We start from the raw sequence: 10,570 nt of genomic DNA, 5'->3' as shown, positions 1-10,570 counted from the left end.
CCAGCCCAGGATCCTGCTGGCCACGATGCTCCAGCCCCGCCGGCCGCCAGCCCAGGATCCTGCTGGCCACGATGCTCCAGCCCCGCCGGCCGTGAGCTCAGGATCCTGCTGGCCAGGATGTTCCAGCCCCACCAGCCACGAGCCGGTTACGTGGAGGCCCTCGGGCTGCAGAGACCCCTCCAGGGCAGAGGGCTCCCGGGCTGCAAGGCTCAGGCCCTGGCTCTACTCTAGGACGACACCTTACGAGGAATGAATTTGAAAAACCAATTGTAAAAAATGATTTTTAGTCTCTCAGCCATGCCCCTGAGGGAAGGAGGACATAGTGTGTTTGAAATACTGTGCTTAAAATAAAAAACCTTCTCCATACTGGCAACCTATTTTGCTAGGTTACTTATTTTGCTAACAGTTTCCAGAACTATTTTGAGCATGCCATCCCCTCTCCCCTCAAGGGACAGCGGTAGGCGAGCTAGAGCCACATTTAAAAATAAAACTTCCAGGATGTTTTCCTGGCATGGTGTCCTTCAAATGTGGACTAACGAAAATCAGTTGTCCAGGAAAACTCAGCTCAACTCAAACTCAACAGGCCACCCAGGCCCCGGCCCCCATCGAGGGGGCTCCTCCTCGCCTGCCAGCTCGGCAAAGGCAYGGGGTTCACAGACCTTCCCGGCACATCTTGAGGTCCCTCAGCACCAGAGTCCAGGTCCATCGCTGGGGATGGAGCCTGGGGGGGCTCCCGGAGCCTGCTGCATCACTGTCCTCTTCCTCGCTGCTCTTCCTCCCTCAACGGCTCATGAAACAAGGTGCCCATCATAACGAGCACATGCAGAATTCATCCGTGCAATGAAAAGCCATCCGTCTCATAATTCTGCACACGTCACATGGGGTCTTGGCTAGCTTGTTTGCCCAGACGCCTGCTCTAGAGCCTAGCTTAGGTGCTTGAATAGGGTGAGCATGGCTTTGAATGGAAAGGGACGTGTTTCCTTCGCAGCATGGAGACTCCTGAAGGGCAGTTGAGCCCAGGATTTTAGATCTAATTTGCCCAAGAAAATTTGGGTATGTGCTCACTTCCCCTCCAGGAGGAACTCTAAACACAAATCTTCCCATAGGCTTTTCCAGTCCTTTTGATGTGAGTCTAACCCCATTTTGAGAGCCTGTTTTCCCACTATTTTCCATTGTTCACATGACCAACATAAGCGTTATTCCAGGAGAGAATATAAAGTCTGTATGATTTAACAACAAAAAGCATGGAAAACTAATGGGACAGGTCCTCAGCTGGTGTAAATGATCATTGCTTGGCTGAATCCATTAGCAATTTGCACCAGATGAGGATCTGCCCCAAGGTATCCAAGCGGCAACAAAACTGGAAAGGCTGAACTATCTCAGCCGCACGTTTTGCACAGCCCAACGGGAACCGCTGCGCCGCGGAACGAGCCCTCGTTGCTGTTTCGATCAGAGCTGCCTTTCAGGATCGCGACAAAAAACGCATCAAGACCTCGGTTATTTTTAATTTTCTCAAAGTTAAAGCAAGCACCCGGGCTTACAAGTCTATGTCCAGTCTCAAGTGKAAAAGGATCGAGTTATGAGCAGAATAGGTGCAGTGCAGGAGAGGCGTTAACTGTTCCACGTCTCCTCTGATATGCTTATCACCTGCGTGAAAAGCAGACCGGATTTCTGATGCTGGCACGTCAGACGGGCGCAGTCTTTGTGCCGTCTCTCGGCGGGGCTGGGACGCGCGGGAAGAGGAGCCCGGCCGCGGACGCCGCCCCGGCACACCGCCCGCTCGAGCCCGCTGCCACTGCCACCCACCTCGCAGCATGTTTAACATAGGAGACAGTATCTCCGGGAACGCGTCCTGCCGAGCGGCTGGGCCGCGTGGCCCCGCGGCTCCTTCCCGCCACGCCGGGGCCAGGCCCTGCCGGCCTCCGGCATCGGCATCGAGGAGTTTCCAAAACTCCAGAAATGCAACGCGCAGCATTCTTCATGCCCAATGAAGCGGCAGAAATGCAGCCTGAAAAATATGTTTTAATATATTTACTATCTGTTCTTAGCTTTCTAGCACCATGTAGGAGGACAAAAGAATTTCTTGCTTGCAATGAGCTCGGAATAATCTGTTATTCCCCTGTTATTTTACTGTGGTATTTTTCCCACTATGGCCCAATATCCTCATATTTTCAGCTGTTGTGTGTTTGCTTTGATGGTGCCTTAACCTAGAAATAGTCTGCAGTTGTTTACCCGCTGGTAGAGCTTCAAATATTATATTCTCACATTTTTAAATCAGTGCAGACACCTGAGACAAAAAGTGTCCCAAAAGCTGCCTACAAGAGCTACATGCTGGTCACTCTTTCTTGTCAAGGTTGATTTATTGCCTCCTTGCTGTTCAATTTCACATTTTGTCCTCATCATATCCGTGGCTCATGATCATTCTAGGCTGACCCTTGTAGGGCAGGCAGGGAATATTGATAAAACAATTATCTGTTAGCCGTTCATTTGATTTTCCATTTCAATTACGGATTGCACGAGGCAAAAGGAAAAAGATTGCATCATTGATTTTTCTACCTTACAACAGTAAAGAGTTGCTTTGATGGTTATAAAATGAATGCAACTCAACCATGCTTTTAAAGGTCATATTTTTTGTTTTACTATATTTCTTAAAAGCCTTAATATATGCAACTGTACAGGGAGAAAAAGACTGCATCGTCAGTTCAGATAACTAGATACAAAGCGTACATATGTCAAAGAAACACAGGCGAAAAAATATTTGCTCTAATGTATTTACAATAAATCTGATTCTTCCCCAACAAACTCTCTGGAATCATTTCACAGCTGAGGCGTAGCTCTGTAGGCAAACGCCTGCCTGCAAATGTTTCTCCTTGCATGTAGCTAAGGAGAATTTAACAAGCCGTTCCTGGAAAAGTGGCCTCCTGCCTGATGGAAAGCTCCATGCTCTGCCTCTCGACTCTACAGTATTATTGCACATTAGGAGTTTGCTCAGTTCACGTAATATGCAGAGAGCTGTTACAAAAAGAGACATATTATCCCTACTAAACAGAACTATGTTAAAACTTCACCTATCTGAAAGGATGATAATGTGCTATTGCTAGCCAGTGATCCAGGACGGTCACACTCGCGCAGAAATGGTGCTGAACCTACGGCACTTCATTACGGTTCAGCGCATGGTACAGCTCCGGGGGATTTTCACATGGCCGACCTCCGGAAAAGTTCAGCCTTTGATCAAGGTTTAGTGCTCCAGGAGTGGCCGTGGTGCRGGGAAGGGTTTCCATTTTCTGTGTCACAGGGTGCCAGTGTTGATCTCCTTAAAGCCCTAGAGTTTTCTTCCAAGACTGGATTACGCTCAGCAATTAAGGTAATGAACTGGCTGAGGTAACAAAGCATAATGATCTCTTTTGTCCTTTGAATTCTTATGAACTCCGCTCATTCACAATAGTCTGGAATGCAAAGCTTTCTCAAATGCTGCGCGGCTTAAAACTGTGTAAAAATGATTACTTCCATTATGCCTTCATGGTTTGACATTTTTAATTTAAACACCTGTAATATTTAAGCATACTTCTCAGAACCAAAATACCCACTCTCAAAGAATGCTAGCTTACATTCTTGTAATATTTTGACATCTTATGAGTATTATTTTTATGCCTGAAAAGATAATGTGATGAATCCATTACAAATATATCAAAATATGTGTATAGCGGACTGTTTCTCACTTTTTGTTTCAAAACAATGGATTTTTTAAATAAGGCACAACATCTGAGAGAGCAGTAATATTTTCATAAGGCAGTATATCGTGTCAATAATGGAAACAGCCACACCACATTGTGTCTGCATATGTGCAGGCAAATGCAACAGAACTTTTGCTTCAAACGAAGTCCTTTTATACTGTATTAAATGTTGCTTTATACTTTGGAATCCTTTCCAAGTGAAGGGTATTTTTATGCAGCTATTTCACTTTTTAAAAGCGTTTACTTAAGGTTTTATTTATTTATTTTGAAACATCTGGCTACTACTTTTACATTTTTTCAAATTTTTTGCATGATATAAACCTTCTGCACTGCAGAATCCGCTGCACTCTGATCTTTCATCTTAACACATTTCCAGCCCCAAATTTCACTTCAATCTCACCTCATCTCTCCATACTACATTAACCCCTGGCAATTGCCTTCCAAATGACCCCATTAAGCTGTAATTGCCTCAGCAGGCCTGCACTTTCGCTTGTAATTCTGTACCTCTCATCTCCCAGACGTTCTCTCAGCATCATTTCGTGTTCTGGCTCCCTTCACTGAGCTCAGCTTATGACCTCGCTGCACCATGGCCGAAATGACTACTAAAAGCATAACAGAGACGGAATTCCATTACTTATTTTTAAAAGTTCTCTGGTGCCCTAATGTAATATTCTTTGGGGAGTGTTGTCAAGGATACCAAGCACCAGCCATTAAAACCTTTTGTTTCCCAAGGCATTCCGTCTTTTATTAATAAATAAAGATAAAGAGAAGCTCATCCACCCTCCAGAAAGTCAGCGTGTGTTTGCAATGGTCTGGTACAACTTCAATCCTTATTCTGTCCCTCGTATTTAGAGAATGGCTGAGCTACACCTAGGAGCAAAGAAATGCAGGCAGGAAACAGCAGTATGCTTTACGCAGTAGAAGTGCTGCCACGCACAGATAAATTAAAACCGTTCTGCAGATAATTTTGCAGGAGCAACTCTGCACAGTAATGCCTTCCTTTAACATATGCTCCCTTCTCACCTATAATGAAAATTAAAGCTGAGGTCTGAGTAGCCTTACGCATGGACACAGAACAGATGAAGAGGAAAAAACTAAAACTATCATATCCCACTGTCAAAGCTAACAGTCTATCAAGGATAATGGGAATCCCCAATGGGGAGGAACAAAACAGCATGGAAAAAGCTGGCTAATCCTTTAACCGGGTTTGTGGCTCAAATGTGTTAAGGAGGAACCTCCTGCTCACGGCTGTTGTGAGATGGCCAGGAGACATATATTTTAGATTGAAAATTAATTGGCGCTGGATCCAAGCAAGCCTTTGTAGCAAGCAGTAACCTTTTCATTTTATGGTCATGACACTGAAATATTAAGAGCCCTCTTCTCCCATAAACTATATAAACAGAGGCACTCTGAAAAATGGAGGTAGTTTTTTTCTGTGGCAGAGAAGGAGTTTTACTCTTAATTCATAATAAAACTTGGTGTTCAGGCCGTGCACGGCTATAGATGCTGGCTCGGAAAGCGGCGGGGTGGGCTGGCCCGGGCGGGAGGGAGCGACAGACCCCGCTCAGCGGGAGCAGGGCAGATGTCCAGACCGTGAAAGTCCGAGAAAGGCCCATCGGGGCTGTTAAACGGGGTGCGACCGTGCAGACACGACCTCCAGCTCAAGAAGCCCCCCGAATCCATGAACAGCAGGGTCTTGGGACAGGGTAGCAGAAAGGGCCTCACTCTGTGCATGGTCTATGAGCTGCTCCTCAGGCATCTGCTCCTGACCCGCGCCGGAGACCCACCATCGGGCTGGGCGAGCTCTCGCTCTGATTCAGGAGATCCGTATGATTTGGGTTGATTCTTTTTTTAACACCATTTGTGGGAATAACAATTTAGCTTGGATTTTTAACCAAGAAATAGATTTCACGTGGGATTCCCACCTAAAGGAGGATTCCTGAAAACTTTTCGTGTCTCCTCGGTGGGAAGATGGACAAGGCTGTGTCTAAGGACATCTGCCCGCGCGTGATGCTCCCAGGTGACACCGTCAGCGGGAGCRTACTGCGCAGTCGACGCAATCGCTGCCACTGACGGCTATTCGTGTTTCTCTGTAGAGCACCCATGCAGGCTCATTCCCTCTTTGTCTTCTGGAGGATATCTCGGCACGGGAGAAGCAACATAAGACAGTTTCTGAAAAGGCTGTCCCTCAACCCTGAAGTCACATCCCTTCTGGAAGACTGCCTTCTAGGCAGAATCTACATAGATAAGATGATAAAAATCATTCTAATCACTTATCTGCTCCAAAGGTACCAAAGGAAGTAAAAATTATATAGAACTATCACATAAATGGATGGTTTCTGCCRGCTGGATGTCTGAGCTTGGCTTGCTTCTCTGGCTGCACGTAAGCTGCGTATTGCAGCAGACAGCACAGCTCTATCTGTATTTATTCTACACACTAGGCAGGAAATTTCCATTTCATGCATCACTCACATTTTGTACTGATTCCACGAAGTCAGTGCTTACACTTAACATAAAACCAAGAGGAACTCTAATTGGTTTGTTGTTCCTATTGTTTGGAAATTCAGCTTAGGCTCATTGGGCGCCAATTTTGTTTGTTTTTCGGTGAAGCTTGTGTTACTAATGTCAAAAGTAGAATCAAGAAGCTGAATAAAAAGTCAATTTAAGTAGTTATTTTTGTTTTCTTTAAAATGAACTTTGCTTTTATCATATTCTGCTAGTTTGTAAAGCAAAGATAATGCCATTTCTGTGAACATTCTGAGAAGCGATTATCTGCATCAACAAAAGCTTTAACCACCCAACCCGACCGTGTCCTGGTTTGATTATAAGCACCTAGCAGCAAGGGCCACCTTTATCTAATGCTTTGCACAGGACTGAGAGTACTGGTGGTCTCTGAGCATTTCCTGTATTCCAGGCACATACTGGAATGTGCTCCTCAGCACCCGGGAACAAGGAGCTGCTAACATAATCATTTTAATGCAATACTTTGGCTTTTCTAATTATCAGCTTAAATGGGACTTAAATCCTGCACAGAACTTGCTGGGCCTCTTCTTGCATAGGTTACAAGTATGTTGCCAAAAATGAATCTCAGAAATGCTACAAATACCTAAACAAGTGAAATCACTAAAGACAAAGTACCTCCATCTCCAAAACTTTGCAATATTTCTTGTTTGTCGAGTTATTGAAGTAAATATGAGTTAGAAAGGCACTTTATCGCCATTTCCAGAGTTAGTGGACACATCTAACAAAACAGCGAGTCATGAAGCATCATATGGCATCAATGCCACAGCAGATGCAACTGTGAAAAATGAGTTGCGCTACTCTGTTCCAGACTCCTTTCCCTCTCTTCCCATAGAAAAGAACTAGACTAGATAAATCCCTGCCCCATTTATTTCTCACCTACTTGGGGTGAAGGAGGAATCCTTGAGCAATTAATACCACGCATGCCAGGAAGGGTGAAGCACCCCATCAGGGGGTAGGGAGGATGAGTCAAATCATCAAATTTTGCAGGAATGCTTTCTGAGTGCCAGGAATGCTGATATGGGATTAGGAAGCAAAGGAGCAGAACAGCATATGAAACACTATTGAAAACGACCCCCAAATAGTTTTGCAAGTTTGTTTTGGTTGTAATGTATGTCAATACAGCTGACACTGCACGAAATGGCGGCCAGAGAAATCAAGTGTTAAACAAATAATCTGTCTGCATGGCCCCAAAGAACAGTGCTGATACGATCAACAGAGATGTTGCCAATCAAGCAGGCCTTTTAGCGAAAAGCGGAAGAGTTCCCAAAGCTTTCAAAGAAAATCTCCARCTTGGGAAATTTTTCTATTTGTTTCCAAGACTTTCCCATCTGTGAAAATATTTCTGTGGGATATTTTAAGCGCCAGCCGCAGGAAGGGGCTGCAATCATGCATTGCACATCTCCACTGTTCTGTGACTTTCCCATTTAAATAGGACAGCCCTAGGACCGTTCCCATGAGCACTGCAGGAATTGCCGAGCAGTCCCACAGCTGGTTCGGTATTTAGGGAGAGATGTTAGGAGTGACAGCTTGATGGGCCAAAGGACCCAGGCCTCACGACATATTCTCTGGGCCTAAAAAGTAGCCTTGCGTGCACTGCCATCTACCCGGTGTCTCTTCTGCATGCGGGATCCCCCGGCTCCCCGGCTGTATGCAGACTCCAGAGTCACGGGAATAGCAGGCGAGAAGGAAGTGTGTCGGGAACACGTCGGTATCAGGGAATCGCTTCTGTTCTGACAGACACCAAAACAAGTCCTGCAGAAGCGGAGGGCCGGAGAGCAGCCCACGAGGGGCTACGGCACACGTCTGCACAGCCCTCCACCTCTCACCACCACCACCACCTCGGCCCGCGTACAACGAGACACAACTGCAGAAGCAACATTGCAGCGCCACTAGCATCAGCCGGAACGAAGCCTGCGAGCCGAGGGGAAAATATCGCCATCGTTCAACGAGGCTATGAAGGCCCCGGCATAATTTCGGAATGGAAATGCAGCTAATCCTGCCCAAAAGGGGCATCGCTACCGGGGAGAGCGGCTGGAGGAGCTGCTCCCGAGCGCTGTACCCGAGCGCTCTCGTGGAGAGAGGTCTGCAGCGCCACGGAGGGAACGTTCCTGGCTCTGGGAGTGGAGGAGCCATCTCCTGAGCCGCCGTGACACCCGCACACAGGGCGTTCGGATGCGCCCTCGGGGTGCATCCCGGTTTCCGTAGACAGATGGAGAGGGCCGATGGCCCCTCGCGGGCCAGCAGCCCAGGTTTGCTGGGGGTTAGGGCTCGGCTCCTCGGAAGGGACTCCCACATCTGTGCTGGGCGCTGGGTTGTGTCCTCCTTCATCTCTGAGCGCGCGTGATGGATGGACATGAAGAAAAGCCAAGCGCTACCCTCAGGAAGGGCTACTGCCCTCCCTGGCCCCACTCAGCATCTTCCCGGCGGTTTATTTACCGACAGCTTAGCACGGGGGAGCCCCGAGCCGCAGGCGCGCACCCGCTCCTGCCGGGAAAGTGCAGCRGGACCCTAAGCAGCTTGGGAATACCCAGGAGCTGCTTCGCCAGAGTTTTTATTACAAGCGTGCACACGGGCAGAGACATTTTAAACTGAAAAAATAAACAAAATATTTTGCATCACCTCCCTTTTGAATCTTGCACCAAAGGGAAACCTTCTGTTTGTACCAAGGCAGATAGATTGTATCCTAAAGGACACATCCGATGAGCTCCATTCCCTGCTCATTCTGGTTCCTCAACATTTCTGCTCTTAACTCATAACTAACTGCTAATCCCTAAATTCCTGAGCAGATTCTCAGTTATTTTGCTCTTCTGTTCTTCAGTTCCCATCACTGACAGAGGTAAGTGTTGTTCACTTCATTGCTGTGACAAACACAGAATCATTCTGTAATATTAACATGTTACAGAGACTTATTTGATCCARGTTACATCAGTCCCTGTGCAACAAACCTGAATGAACTATGGATGTGTTCTATAATTTAAATGTTCCCCTAAACACTGAAAGCAAGAAAGAGGAAATTATATGGGTAATAAGATACCTAAAAGCTATTCAGCAATCCTGCCATGTTGACCAGCCCAGCAAAGTACTGATCTGTACCGAAGACAAGCAACAAACACCGAAATCATCTGCAGCCCACGTTCTAAATGTTTCATATGAAACAAAACACTCTTTTTGTAGGTAAAAATGATACAAAGCAGAAGCTGACGATAAATTTTTCCTTTCAGTTTTAATCAGGCTTCCCGTTGTAAAAGCTCAGCAGACAGTGACGCGAGACACTGCCTCCCAACTTCGGTTCACCTTTGCCGTTCCACCAGGGACACCATGTCAAGATTGTTCAGCTTTTTTGATGAGTGCTGCGTGGGTAACTAATGTGTAAATGCAGATACGTATAGAAAGCAGTTTTGACAGTGATGTATTGCAACTGGTTCCAGATGTCGGCAAGGGATGCTTGGCCAGGCACCTGGGGCTCGCCTGCCGCAGCGCAGCACCAGCACCAAACCAGTCTTCGGATAGATCACAAGGCTTTAACTCTCCAATTATAATCTTATTAAACAACCATCACTCGAGCTTCTGCTTCTCCTCTTCCAGGATGACTACAAAATATCTCTGTGTTGGTGCTCACATTTTAATTTTAATTAAGGGGAGATAAGCTGCAATGTGAAGCTTAGCATTAAACCCTGCAGTCTGGCAGTCAATAGAAAACTTAAAAGCAAGCTGTTGAATCAGTCAAAATTAACCTTATATGAATGTTTAATATTTTTTATACAACTACACCAAAGCTTGCACATGTCGGACATTTAATTAGATGCTCCCTAACTGCTAAAGTAAATGTTGAAATTGCACAAGAAATGCTACATTTCTTGTGGAAGATTACAAACACGTAGTAGTTTTGCCTTTGATATTAGAGCAAACTGCTGCGGAGATTACTTTAAAGAAGGTGGTCTTGGTTAGGTGATTGGAAATTCACTAGAAATACATTGTTTAAAAAAAAAAGTATCTAGTCACACCTTGCATCAGTTGCACCAAGAACTGGGCAACTTGCAAATGCCAGAGTTTCCCCAGGTAAATACACACACAAAAAAAAAAAAGCAGGAACAATTCTGCAGGCTTCTGTCCTTCTGCACCTTATASGTCTAGGCATTCAGTCTGCCTGATTCAGTAATTGGGGGGGGGGGGGATTTTAAATAAAAATAAAAATGTGTATTGAAAAATTAAGTAATTAATTAGCTCAGTAACAGCCATACTCAGCACACAATTAATGTTGACAAGTTGCTGGGAGACGCGGCCGAAGGAGTAAGCAGGCAGAATGCGCGTTA

The sequence above is a fragment of the Apteryx rowi genome, unplaced genomic scaffold (assembly GCF_003343035.1).
Source record: "Apteryx rowi isolate R43461 unplaced genomic scaffold, aptRow1 scaffold_120, whole genome shotgun sequence".
Lineage (NCBI taxonomy): Eukaryota > Metazoa > Chordata > Aves > Apterygiformes > Apterygidae > Apteryx > Apteryx rowi.
The sequence above is the reverse complement of the archived record's forward strand: the minus strand, read 5'-3'. Positions refer to the sequence as shown.